The sequence below is a fragment of the Wyeomyia smithii genome, chromosome 1 (assembly GCF_029784165.1).
Source record: "Wyeomyia smithii strain HCP4-BCI-WySm-NY-G18 chromosome 1, ASM2978416v1, whole genome shotgun sequence".
Taxonomy (NCBI): domain Eukaryota; kingdom Metazoa; phylum Arthropoda; class Insecta; order Diptera; family Culicidae; genus Wyeomyia; species Wyeomyia smithii.
The window spans coordinates 164,488,937-164,502,488 of NC_073694.1; the positions used below are offsets into that span (position 1 = coordinate 164,488,937).

The window sequence follows — 13,552 nt, forward strand, 5'->3', positions numbered from 1 at the left end:
TCACATCGATTAACATCATTTCTTCTACGCTGTGTTTAACGTCTTGTGGATACTTATCCAGTCCACAGTCCTGGAGTTGCTGCCGCAGACGTAGAACGAAATGAGCAAATCGTTCGTTACCTTGCTTCATATTGCGTAACTTATATCGTTCAAGCACGTCTTGACGACGTGGCTTAAAATAGGCATCCAGTCGCTCTATTGCGACGTCGTACCACGGTATCTGGAGCAACACCGATGGAAAATTTTCCGTCCCTTCCAGACTTCTGAAAACTTTTTGAAGCTGTGGACCTCCCAAATGTAACATTTTGGATCGTTTTAGCTTTTGGTCAGTAATCTCGTATGAATCAAAATAACATTCAAGCGAGCCTTTCCACTCAAACCACGCTTTGGCCAATTTTCCGCTTTCCATTTGCTCGCATCTAAACATACCCAACGGGCGACTCTCATCCATCTAGAGAAAAACAAACCATGGGAAAAAACGTAAGATTCAAATTCATCACTTGTTTTCGTTTATTAAAATTCACTATTAGGTTCACCCTTTCCAGGAACTAGGTTAAGGGTCTCCCGCAACCACGACGACGAACAATCATCTTTGAACATGACTTGGATGGAAGTCTACAGTTTACTCTATAATCTTCAAGACGAAAAGGAATTCGTTCGTTTGTCATATTGTTTCCAGCCCCCTAGCTGCAGAAATCGTTTCCAGCCCACTAGCTGAAAACTTTTAACAGTTCATATTTTGTTTCCAGCCCCCTAGCTGCAGAAACCTTATTTATTTCACAATTCCAGCCCCCTAGCTGTAGAAAACTGATATGCGACGTTTTTCCTAACGTTGTTTCCAGCCCCCTAGCTGCAGAAACCGTTTCCAGCCCACTAGCTGAAGAAACATTTATAACATTTGCTATTTTGTTTCCAGCCCCCTAGCTGTAGAAACCTTATTTATTTAACAATTTCGGCCCCCAGCTGCAGAAACTTCAATAATATTAAGCATTCAATTGTGTTTCCAGCATCCTAGCTGCAGAAGCTGTTATGAATTCACCCCTCCGGTGATTCAACATGTTACCGTAGTGATTCAACACTTTTCAAACCACCAAAATCTTTTGATTCAATTTGATTCTCTGCTTCATTAACATTTAAAACCAAAAACAAAACACTTTTTTCAGTGCAGATATGTGGCAACCACTCGTTCTCTCTAAATAACTGGCAACCGACTCAGGCTCCGAACGATGACAAAAAATCCATCACTCACATATGTACTAAAACGCCACCAAGCTAGAGGAAGAAACCCTTCCTTCCCCTCCAACTTGTTCACCAGATAGCAAAAAAAAGTTCATTCGGACGAAAATCTGTCGCCGCCATGATGCTTTAACTTTCTTTAATCACGAACAAAAATTCTATTTTCATTGGATGTTTCATTGAATTACCTTCGCTGATCCGTATCACTCGTCGCCAGATGTAAATACTTCAACAATCGCCACCAACTGTTTCCGAAAATCTTTATTTATTCCCGTATAGTTCACCTGTTTTACAGAGCACACCTTTTTCTCCGCTGCGTCTCCTTACATGCCTTTTTCTGTTCAACCCATCTCTCGCTCTCTTTCCTCTTTTCATTCCTTTTACAGGGTGTTTCTGTTTCCCGCTTTCTCATCTACAACACTGTTAATCCGTTTTACCTAAAACTCAGCTAGCTCATACCCTACAGGCTGTAGCAGCTCCTCCAAGCAGTGCGGCAATAATTTACACCTCGTCTTCCGTGTGGATTTTATGGCATACCGAATCAGGGATGCGCATCACGTTCAGCCCATTCGTTATTTGTCGTGGGTTCGCTAACTAGTGGACTGTTGGGGCGGAATCTGACAAGTCATTCGTCAATATCAACGATAGAGGTGGTACGATCTCGGCTGATACGAAGCTGTTACCTAGGTCTGGAGGAATTATTTGGTTCAGAATTCCGATGGACTTTATGAGATAGACAATATTCTGTGGTTATAGTAAATTTGTAATTATTAAATTCCAAATGAGACATAACGGTTCGAATAACCCATCCCAGACACCCATGTTCTTATAGAATTGCTGAGTTAACTACTTCATTATACTATGAAAAATCAATACAATGGTCGCAGTGGTCCAACTCTTACAAATAAAACTTCTTTAATACAAACATGTTGGAAAGTAATGTAATTTTTAAGTTGAAATTCCCATCTAATCGAAACATCGTCCAAAAAAAGTAAAGAGTGTTTATATAAAACCTTTTTCAAGTTGGCAGCACTAGTATGTAATGGCGTCCAAGTGTCATCTGTCAAAGTTCATATAGCATATATTTGCTCATTTTCCAATTACTTTGTGCATGTATAAAGTAAAAAGGGGCAAGTGATAGCAATACATTTTTTAAGCTTGGCTCAACATAACGCTTTTATAGGTTTAATTTGTTCTAATCAACAATTATTTATTTCGACAATAATTTTTTTACTCACCACGGTGCCTACTTCAAAACTGATGTAATGCAATTTATGTGTTGATAAATACACAAAGATACATAACAGGACAAGACTGCTTGTTGATATTGATTACAGGAGACTCTGGCAGCACGGCTAACGTTGTGCGCGTGTAAATTGTCGGCTTAGTATTAGTTTGCATTTTAGGTAATTTTTCACCTGTTTATGCTAAACCTAGTGTTTTTCGTGTTTGTAGTTACTACAGGCTGTGCAAAGTGTTCAGTTGATGCAGTAAAATTCAGTTATTTTTTTTCAAATTTATGATGTATTAGCTTTGGAGCACTTTCCCGATAACAAAAATATTCGACGCCCAATTCTACCACTGCACTGACAGTTTAGGAATAGGTATATGTGGTACTGTGGGTTTGCAATATCGGGTTTTTTTCTAGAGTTTTTTTTATTGAACTTCATACATTCTTTATGCGTTTGCTTATGAAGATAAGTGATATTTTCTTTACGACCACTGGCGAACTTGTGTGGCCGAGTGGATCAGTTTTCGTTTTCCTCGAACTGTGAATCACTGTGTCTCGTTGTTTCGACTTTTTGCGACTTTTTGCTGATAAAACATATGTATTTACATGATAAACGGCAGCTCCTTCGAATAGATCCAAATCATATGTCAGCACAAATTCTATACCTATAAAAAAAGGAGTTCTGTTTGTCTATCTATCTGATCCATATAGACTTGGAAATGACTGAGCCGAACGGCTTGAAAATTTTTATGCAGGGGTTTTCGAGGCCGGAGAAGGTTTTTATGGTAGTTTGAGACCCCTCCCTCCTTTGGAATAGAGGGCTCTCTTACAAATAAAACATCAATCTCTGTATAACTCAAGAACTAATCAAGCAAATAGAACCAAATTTGGCATTTGCATGTTTCAAGAAACAAAAAATATTCCTAAATACTCCCTGCTCTGGAAAGAGAGCTCCTATACAAATGAAACACAAATATCTGTAGAGCTCGAGATTTAATCAAGCAAATGGAATCAAATTTGCTGTGTGGTAGTTCACGAGAACAAAAAATATTTCAGTGGTAGATCGACACCCCTTCCTCCTCTAGGAAGTCTCCCGTCATATCGATCAAGCATACCGTTCCGGGTCTAAAAATAATTGTAATCATCAATACTTTTTACATATACCTGTTCACAAATTACTCGTGATGCTAAAAAAAATTATGGAAGCACAAAGTGACATCTTTAACCTACAGAAACATCTGAGCGAAGTTAAAGCCCAATCGAAAACGACTATTAAAACAATATATTATAATTGGGACACTTTCTAACATTATAAATGTCATAAATGTCATAAATGTCATAAATGTCATAAATGTCATAAATGTCATAAATGTCATAAATGTCATAAATGTCATAAATGTCATAAATGTCATAAATGTCATAAATGTCATAAATGTCATAAATGTCATAAATGTCATAAATGTTATAAATGTCATAATTGTCATAAATGTCATAAATATCATAAATGACATAAATGTCATCTGATTTCGTTTTATTTTTGGAAATAAACATTTAAGCTTATTTCCAACAAAATTAACTCGTAAAACTGACATATAGGACACCGTACAACGATCAAAAGTTTCACTGGAGTCGAAAAGTTATGTTTTAAATTTTACCTTCTGTTATCCAATTTTTATTTACAAACTAATTATCAGAAAAATAAGAGGAAATTTAAATGCATTTTGAGTAGCTTAAAGTAATATTATAGCTCAAATGGAGCCAAAGTTATAGAGCGTTGTCATAATTATGAATTGCATATTCTTTAGAAAAGTCAACAACAAACAGTCTGGGTAAGCGCTCCTCAGAATAAACCCGGTGACTTGTTTATTTGATTTGAATTAACATTAGCTTTGAAATGTTTTTCGGAATTGGTATTTGCATGTGTTTGCTAACAAGATGGAGTGGTGGCATGGGGTTGATAATTTTCTACTCGCCACTGACATACCTTATATTCACCAGAATGCGAAACAACTTGTAATTACATGCAAGGTGGGAAATATCTTAGAGAACTTACACGTGTCTTAGCGCAGTGGAGAATTATCACACAGGAACTGTTATTATCTCGCATCCAAAGATCCAACAGCGTAATAACCGTCTGCATGGCCCACCCACGCTGACGGTTAACACTTTTCAAAGCCCAATTCAGAGTTCAAGTGCTAGTTAATTAGCAGTTTCGCTTGTGTAATTAGGGACCCAATTTTGGTGTGAGTTTTTTCGGTAGCACCGAAACAAATCTTACTGCAGATATATATTTTTTTTTTCACGTAGAAAACAAATTCCCAGAATGATGAACTTGTATTTGTTTTTTATTTGTAAGAAAAACAAATTAACACTCGAATAAATAATATTCAAATTGCTCGCAGCAAAATTGCACACCGCTAAATATAACATGAATGTTTTATCGGTGCGAATTTCCACTGTCAGTTTCAGCGGCGCAGCCTATTAACATCAGACAGTGTTTCACATGCTCGTATCCTTTGTTGAAAAGATGCGGGCCCGGTGGTTAGACGCGTTAGGTGGTTTCTTCGTCGTACGTCTTTTGGTACAATGCAATTGTGAAGAGCAGTTGTTCGAAAATTCGCCAAAAATTTATTGCACCATTGAGAAGCCGCCAAGAGTAGAAATTCTGTTCCCGTCGTTAAACTCGAGAAGTACCATTAATATGGCGTCTGCTATCGCTCAGCCAACACTTGAAATTGAACAGAATTCCATCACCTACTGTAGAAAAAAAAAGCGAATCAAAACAGTTACAGTAGCATACTTCTGGAGGCAAGCGGAATGCTCTAGTTTTTGTTCTTTTCCCACCTTTTATACCTACTTTGATAGCGATAGCCAGTGAATTACAAACACGAATAGCGCACGGATTGGACTCGAGAAAATAAATCATCGCAATTCAAGTGCCCATTCGATGAAAAATAGATTGTAATACCGAGGAACATTAAGAACCTCAGTAAGTAGGAGAGCAGTGGGCAAAGTAAACACGACGCGCGGTGGCGACAAACGATCGTACTGAACACGATTCGATTCCCGGTTTCAATCGATTCACACTCAAATAGCCGGGAAGAGGCTCCCTGCTTGCACTCCACTACATTGTTCTCATCGCTATCTCGAGCAGCGCAGCGAGCGACTGCAACTACTGCCAAAAATTATATTTTTTATGAGCTTCACCACGAACGAATTTAATTTATGCAATTGGGATGTCGTTGGCATAAAAGCGACATAAATTATCCGCGGCAGGCGCATCTGCCAACAGCAATCACTTCAACCGTACATAAATTTAGTGACTTGAAAGCAACGAACAAATTGCTGTTGTTTGGCAGCATACATCTCGCTGCGTCTAGTTCGAGTATTAACAAACTTCATTAAGCAACGATACGAACGAGTTGCACATGTCAACATCACCTCAACTTTTGTACCTACATCATTATTGCAGAAATTCTTCCAAGTTGGTGAATTTATTATTTTCCTGTCGCCGGCCGTTAGTAGTTTTCCTTCGCCGTAGGTTCGATGCCTAAAAAACAATGACAACCCACCCTAGCAGCCAACGATAATCTGGCTTTCGCTCTTCGATTTCAAATCTAGCCTAGGTACAGCCTTGAAATTGCATCCAATGTCAGATATCTTAAAGGAGTAAGGCGCCATCCACATACCACGTGGACAAATTTTCAACGATTCTGACCCCCCCCCCTCTCCCTCCGTGGACAACTGCCCATATAAATTCTCAAAAAATTGTATGGACCCCCCTGAAGCTGTCCACGTGGTATGTGGATGGCCCCTAACCCAAGAAAGGTCAGTCTCGCTTTTGGGTATAGGTCTGACGTAATTTATTTGCATCAAGTGTCATAATGTCACGGTCGTTTATTTTCATCTTGAGGAACGCTGTTAACTTGTCATTCTGCGTTCTCATTCCGGTTACACGCACAGCAATCGGTTCCCGTTAGACCTGCGAAACGGAAAGTGCTGCGGTCCGACGCTCTCGGGCATCTACTACGTCCAGGTGAATTATGAACGGTTCATTTTGGACTGTTACCTTTTCATAGTTTAATGGTTTCGTTTTATTTTTGTGTGATGAGAAACGTGGTCCACGGGCAGGCAGGTGGACATAAAAATCCATTATTTGGTCCAAAATCCGGAGTGAAAATCAACCTCCGTCAATCCTATAAAATATGTATCAGTTCACTTATCTCATACATAAGTGTTATGTGAATACCATTGATTCAAACAAAATTACATTTTAATTCATGAAGCAATACATATGGAACTAGCAAATATAACCAAGACATTGTGAAAAAATTATGTTGTTCGACAGAACATAAGGATTTTGTTTGAAATCGTACAAAATATATGAATAATTTTGATATTTCTTATTTTTTGTGTTTAACAAAAAATAATTAAATTTTGGACATAAATGTTGTTCAAAAAGTAAATTTATACAAAGTACGGAAAGTTCGGAATTCTCATCCTTCAAAATTTCAAATATTATTATTAGCTTGCTTTTTTTAAATTTTAAAGTTTCTCAAATCGAAAAAGACAGAAATCGACAACTTTTAAATTTTAAAATATCACTCTAACATTGTTAGATTGAACTTTAAAAACAGAATGAATGATAAACAGAAAATTGAAAACAGTAAAACTGACAAACAGAAAAACAGAGAAACATGAATGAAGGTAACAGAAAAACTAAAAAGTGGAAAAGTAGGAAAACAAAAGCACAAGAAAATAGAAATAGAGAAACGGTAGAATAAAAACCGGAGAAAAAAAAACAAAATAAACAAGAAAAAGAAAATTTTGAAACTGATAGACAGAAAAACAAAGATACAGAGAAACCGGAATAAAGGAACCATCAAAACGAAAAATAATAAGAAAAATAGAAATGAAGGAAAACAAAAGTACAGAAAAAAGAAAACCAGAAAAACGGAAAACAAAGAAACAGCAATAAAACAGAGAAACAAAAAAAAAATTATACACAGGAAAACAAACATTTAAACAAATTATAACGAAAAATTAAGCAAACAGGCAACAGAGAACCGAAACTAAGGAAACAGGAAAACAGATAAACGGAAAAAAGAAAAATTTCAAAGACATAACACAAAATAAAAAACATAGAATAAGAAAATCGAAAAAAACAGAAAACCAAAGAGACAAACAAAAACAGAAAAACTAAAATATAACAAAAACAAAACAAAAGACAGAGAAGCAAGAAAAAAACAGAATAACGGAAAAAAGTGAAAATAGAAAAATAGAAATATAAAAAAATAGAGAAACGATAATAAAGAAAACAGAAAAACAAAAAAAAAACAGTAAATCAGAAACACGGAAAAACGGAACACAAAGAAACGATGAAACAAGAAACAGGAAATCAAAAGACAGAAAAATAGAAGAACTGTTTAACAGGAAAAAAGGAAAACTGGAAAACTGAAATAGAACAAACAAACAGCAACTTCGAAGAATAGAAAAATAGAAAAAAAAAACAGAGAAGCAGGAGAAAAGAAACAGAAAACCGGAAAGAATAGAAAATAGAAAAACAGAAAACCCGATAAACAAAAGAACAATAAAACAGAGAAATAGAGAAACTTAAAAACAAAAAAAAACAGAAAACCTGAACAAACGGAAAACAGAGAAACAATACCACAAGATACAGAAAATCAAATGCCAGAAAAATAGAAAAACTGATAAACAGGTAAACAGGAAAACAGAGAAACAGAAAAACAAAAAGAAACAGAAAAATAGAAAAACAAAAAACAGAAATTAAGAAAACAAAAAAATTGAAAAAACAAAAAACAAATATTAAAAAATCAGACAAAAACGGACAAAAACGGAGAAACAGAAAGCAGATAAAGGATAAAATAGGAAACAGAGAAAAAGAAAATCAGAAAAAAAAACAGAAAACAGTGAAACTGATCAACATATAAACAGAGATAAAGAGGAATGAAGTAAACACCAAAACAAAACGAAACGAAAACATAGAAAAACAGGAAAACAACAGTACAGAAAATTAGAAAAAACGGCAAACAGAAACGGAAACAGAGAAACAGAAAAAAACCAGAAGAACAAAAAAACTGATTCACATGCAAAGCACAAAGGAAAAAAACAACTAAAAAATATAACAGGAAAAGCAGAACAGGAGACAGAAAAAAGAAACAGGAAAACAGATAAACTAAAACGAAAAAATGAAAAAGATAAAGCAGGAAACAGAAAACAAAAAAAGTAAATGGAAAAACATAAAAAGGAAAATAGAAAATCATTAAGACAGAAAAACATAAAACTGAAATAGGACAGAAAAACAAGAAATTCGAAGAATAGAAAAATAAAAAAAAAGAAGCAGGAAAAACAGAAAAACAGAAATAACTGTCCAAGAGAAAAACAGAAGAACCAATAAACAAAAGAGCATAAAAAATAAAAACAGATACATATGCAGAAATAGATAAAATAGAAAAACAGTTGAAAAAGAAAAAGAAAAACAAAAAAAAAAGCAAAAATAGGAAACAGAAGAGTAGGAAAACAAAAGTACAGAAAATCTTAAAAACTTAAGAACAGAAAACAGTAAAACGATAAAACGAGAGTCAGAAAATTAAAAACCAGGAAAACTGATGAACAAGAAAACAGTAGAATAGAGACACAGGAAAACAAAACAAAGCATATAGACAAAAAATAACAGAAAAACAGATAACACAGATAACACAGATACACAGATAACAGAAACAGAAAAAATAAAACAGGAAAACAGGAAAACAGAAAAACGGAAAACAGAAAATTGAAAAACTTAAAGCAGGAAACAGAAAACAAAAAAGAGTATAAACACAAAGAAACAGATAAAGAGAAAACAGAGAAGCAGGGAAACAAAAGTACAGGAAAACAACAACCAGAAAAACAGTAAAAAAAGATAAACAGAACAAAAAGCAATACAAAAGAACCAAATAACAGCGAGAAGAAAACAGAAAACAGACAGTCTGGAAATCGAAAAACAGAAAATTGGCTTAAAACGCAGAAAACAGAAAAAAAAACAAATGCAGGAAAAAAAACAGATAAACAGAAATTAACACTACAGAAAAACATAGAAGCAGAAAAACTAAAAAAGAAAATTTTAAAAACAGACAAACAGAGAAACAAGATGAAGGAAACAGAGAAACAGTAACAAAAAAGAAAACTAGAAAAACAGAAAATAAACGTACAGCACAAAGAAAACAGAAAAACGGTAAACAGAAAACGATAAAGCAGGAAGCAGAGAAACCGAAAACAAAAACAGGAAACAGTAAAACTCATAAACAAAAAAAACACAGTAAATCAGAGAAACAGGAATAAAGAAAACAGAAAAAACAGTAAAGTAGAAAAACAGAATAACTGAAAAACAGGGAAGCGGAAAAACATTGAAACAGAGAAACAGAAAAACAAAAAAACATGAAAGAAAGAAAACCAGACAAACAAATAACAAGGTTCCTTGAATCAGAGAAAAAGAAATCATAAAAACAGAAAGATAGGAAAGATGAAGCAGGGAAGAGAAAAATAGAAAAACAGAAAAATGAAATCAAATAACATTGAAATAGAAAATAAAAACAACTTAAAAGAGCAAAGAAATAGAAAATTTGAAAAACAGAGAAGCAGCAAAGGAAACAGGAAAAAAGAAAAACGTAAGACAGAAAAACAGAAAAACAAAAGGGAAACAATAAAAAAGGATAAACAAAAAACAAACGAACGGAAAACAGCAAAGCGGGAAACAGAGAAACAGATATACAAAAAACAGGAAACAGTAAAACTAATAAACGGGAAAACAGAAAAGAAAAAAATAGAGTTACATAAAACAGAAAAAAACAACAAAATAGAAACAGAACAACAAAAATAACGAAAAACAAAAAGAAACAGAAAAACAATCGATTCTGTTCAACAGAAAACAGCAAAAACACAAAAGGAAAACTTAAAACAAAGAAAAGATAAAGCAAAAAGCAGAAGAGAGACAGAGAAACAGGGAAACAGTAAAAGTCATAAACAGAAAAACAGTAAATAAGAGAAACAGAAATAAAGAAAACAGGAAATCGAAAAATAAACAGAAAAACAGGAAAACTGGAAAACAGAAGTACTGAAAAACAGAAGAACGATAGAACAGGAAACAGAAACACAGAAAAACTGAAAAACGCGAAAATAGAAAAGCATAGAAACAAAAAAAAAACATATGAAAAAAATAACAGAAAAACAAACTACAGGCTTCCCTGGAATAGAGAAACAGGAATCAGGAAAACAGAAAAATAGAAAAGATAAAGCTAGAGATAGTAGAACAGAAAACGAAAAACATCAAAATAGAAAAACTGAAAAAGAACAACAAATAGAAAAATTGAAAAACAGAGAAGCAACAGAAAGGGAAAAAAACAAGAATTGAAAAACAAGAGAAAAGAGAGAAACGGTAAACAGAAAAATAGAAAAAAAGAGGAGAGTAAAACTAAAAGACAGAAGAACAAAAAAACAGGAAAGAGATAAACAGAACAGGACCAGTAAAATAGAAAAATTGAAGAACAGAAAAACAAAATAAAGGAAAAACAAAAAAAGAGAAAAACTGATTAAAAACAGAAAAACAAAAAACCTTCAACAGATAAACCGAAAATCAGGAAAACAGAAAAAGAGAAGAACGTAAAACAGAAAAACAAAACTACAAAAAAACACAGAAAACCCAACAACAAAAAAGAAACAAAGTAGAATACAGAATCCAGGATTCAGAATGCAGAAAACAAAAATCCTCGAACAGTTTTGAATTAGTGTAGAATTATCAATGCTCACATTTTCATATCAGAACTTGTGAGGCACCGCTATACAATCTCTTATTCAATAACCTTCCAGTTTTTCCCGCAATAATTTACCGCGCATACAAGTTTTCCCAGAGGTTTATTTATACTCGAAAGGTTTTTCTTTCTGTACTGCTGTCTTTCACTCTTCCGCACGGCAGACTGCAGTTTCCTTTGCGATAAACTCAACCAAGCTCCAAGTTGATTTTATTCTTCCGCGGGCCATTGTTTTAGTTCATCCGGACTTCGTCCCAATGATGGCGCACGGTGAAAAACAACTTTTTTTTTCGCTTGTGCGCGAAATGAACAAAACTCCCCCAGCCCACACAAAAAAGGCACAACAAAAGCGCGAAAATATTAATGGAAGTGGTTAGAATAATTAGGCGCAGACCCCCTTTTTCCCGCTATTTTGTCATGTCAGGATCATCCAATTATCAGCGCTGACGATGACGGCGGTTCCGTTTCACTGCCGGGCTGAAAATGGGTGCTGGGCAGGAGCGGACACGGGGCCGAGATGAATATTAATTAAATTATCGTTTGAGCTTCGGGTTGATTGACGACGCCATGACGCGTCGAATATTGATGGTGAGCCTGCCGTACAAAGGGAAATGTCGGCCCAGTCCGGCCCGGCAGTGATGTCTTCCGGTGGCGCTTAGCCGGATATTCCGCCGCTGCATGGCTCCGCGATCTGATGATGAATTAAATTAATTAAAATTATGGAAAATTATCGAATCATCATCCGAGGCCGAGTGTATAGTTTTGAGCATCCAGCCCAAAAAGCTACGTCCTTCGGTTTGCTGATGGCTCGACGGCTGGACTGGAGCGTATCCAAAACTCTACGTTCCGTGGTATTAATTTTCTAAAGCGACGATTATTAAGAAAGGCCGGCTTTGTTGAAATTTAATCTATTTTTGATTCTAGCCCGAAGATGTTGCAAACTCACTGTGTGTATTATGTTTATCAGTGTACAGTTAGTAATGTTGGTTTGGCTCAGCCTTTTGTTCTTTTGCTTCTATCTGTTTGGGTGTTTCGAGTTTTAACTTTCTCGTTGACTCCGCTGATTAGCCTGCTATAAATTATAAATCTTTGGAGAGTTTGCTTTGATACTAGAATTTTTGTTTCATCCACTCACAAAGAAAGAAAACTCTCTCAGTCGTGCCCAGCGTCTGTTAAAAGTCAGTTCAAATTCAAAAATAAGTGATTTCAAATTGTTTAAAATTAGCTTCTATTGTGTTTCTTTACGATATGGTGATGCAGAGAAAGATACATTGTTACAGAAGAGCCTGTAGATCATTAAATTTTATTAGCAAATGTAATGGCGATTACTTTTTATTTGCGGGTTTCCACTAACCAGCTCGGGAATCGTCAGAAGCGAAGATTTTAATTGTCTGAAAGAGCTAATTTGCTTTTGTGTCGACTAGTTCCTCAATTTCTCAGTATATACTAACTGGCGACCATATTATTTATGCCCAGTATGAGTAATGGTGCTAACTTGATTGCAAAACCCGCAAGCATCCTATTCGCAGGCGGCCATCGACACACTGGGAATTCATTCGTCCGCCTGGTTTTCCGGCTTGGTGCTTTCATAACGGCAATGCAAGCAACAACAGAATGGTTCATGTCACGTAACAATCTTGCTGATAGTGCAAAATATTACTACGCAAATTTGAATCAACCTACATACTCGGTAGGGCATATGGCAGAACAGGCTAATTTGTTTAAAAACCCTTGCTTCACATTCCTCGTACGTTCCATGGGAACGCTGTACATAGGAACTGAATTATCAACCCCCGGCCAAGCACCCTCAAAAGCCACACAGTAGAAGCTACAGTTGCAAAACACAGGCGTGAATAGCACTGTAGAATTCAATTCAGCCTAATGGAGAATATGTGAAACACTACGGCAAAAAAAATCAACTGAAATGCTCACAAATATCCGGAGCGCTAATCTTGCGAGGAACGTTGAGGTTTCGGTTTTGTTGGGATTTTTTTTCTGCTAACTGCTAAATATAAAATGACACTTTACAATCCACTGCATCACATTCCACGAAATCAAGATAACGAATGTAAATACTAAAGCAAATTTTAAAACTCTAACGATTATTTTTAAGAAATCGCAATGTACTTTTTCTAAATTGACCATGAATACAAATGGATCTCGTAAAACCGTGCAACACCTTCTCGGCAACGGTTGCATGACGAAATTTCACTGTGCAAAGAGGAATTACCAAACGACACCGCATTCCTATCACTTTTTCCCCGGTGACGAAGGTTGA

The 13,552-nt window shown here is 35.4% G+C and overlaps 1 protein-coding gene across 3 annotated transcripts in view; it reads left to right on the forward strand.

The window, feature by feature from the left end:
* The window catches only part of LOC129717658 (5-hydroxytryptamine receptor 1-like), a 171,395-nt gene that overhangs the window by 117,927 nt on the left and 39,916 nt on the right, over positions 1–13,552 (forward strand). The window lies entirely within an intron of this gene.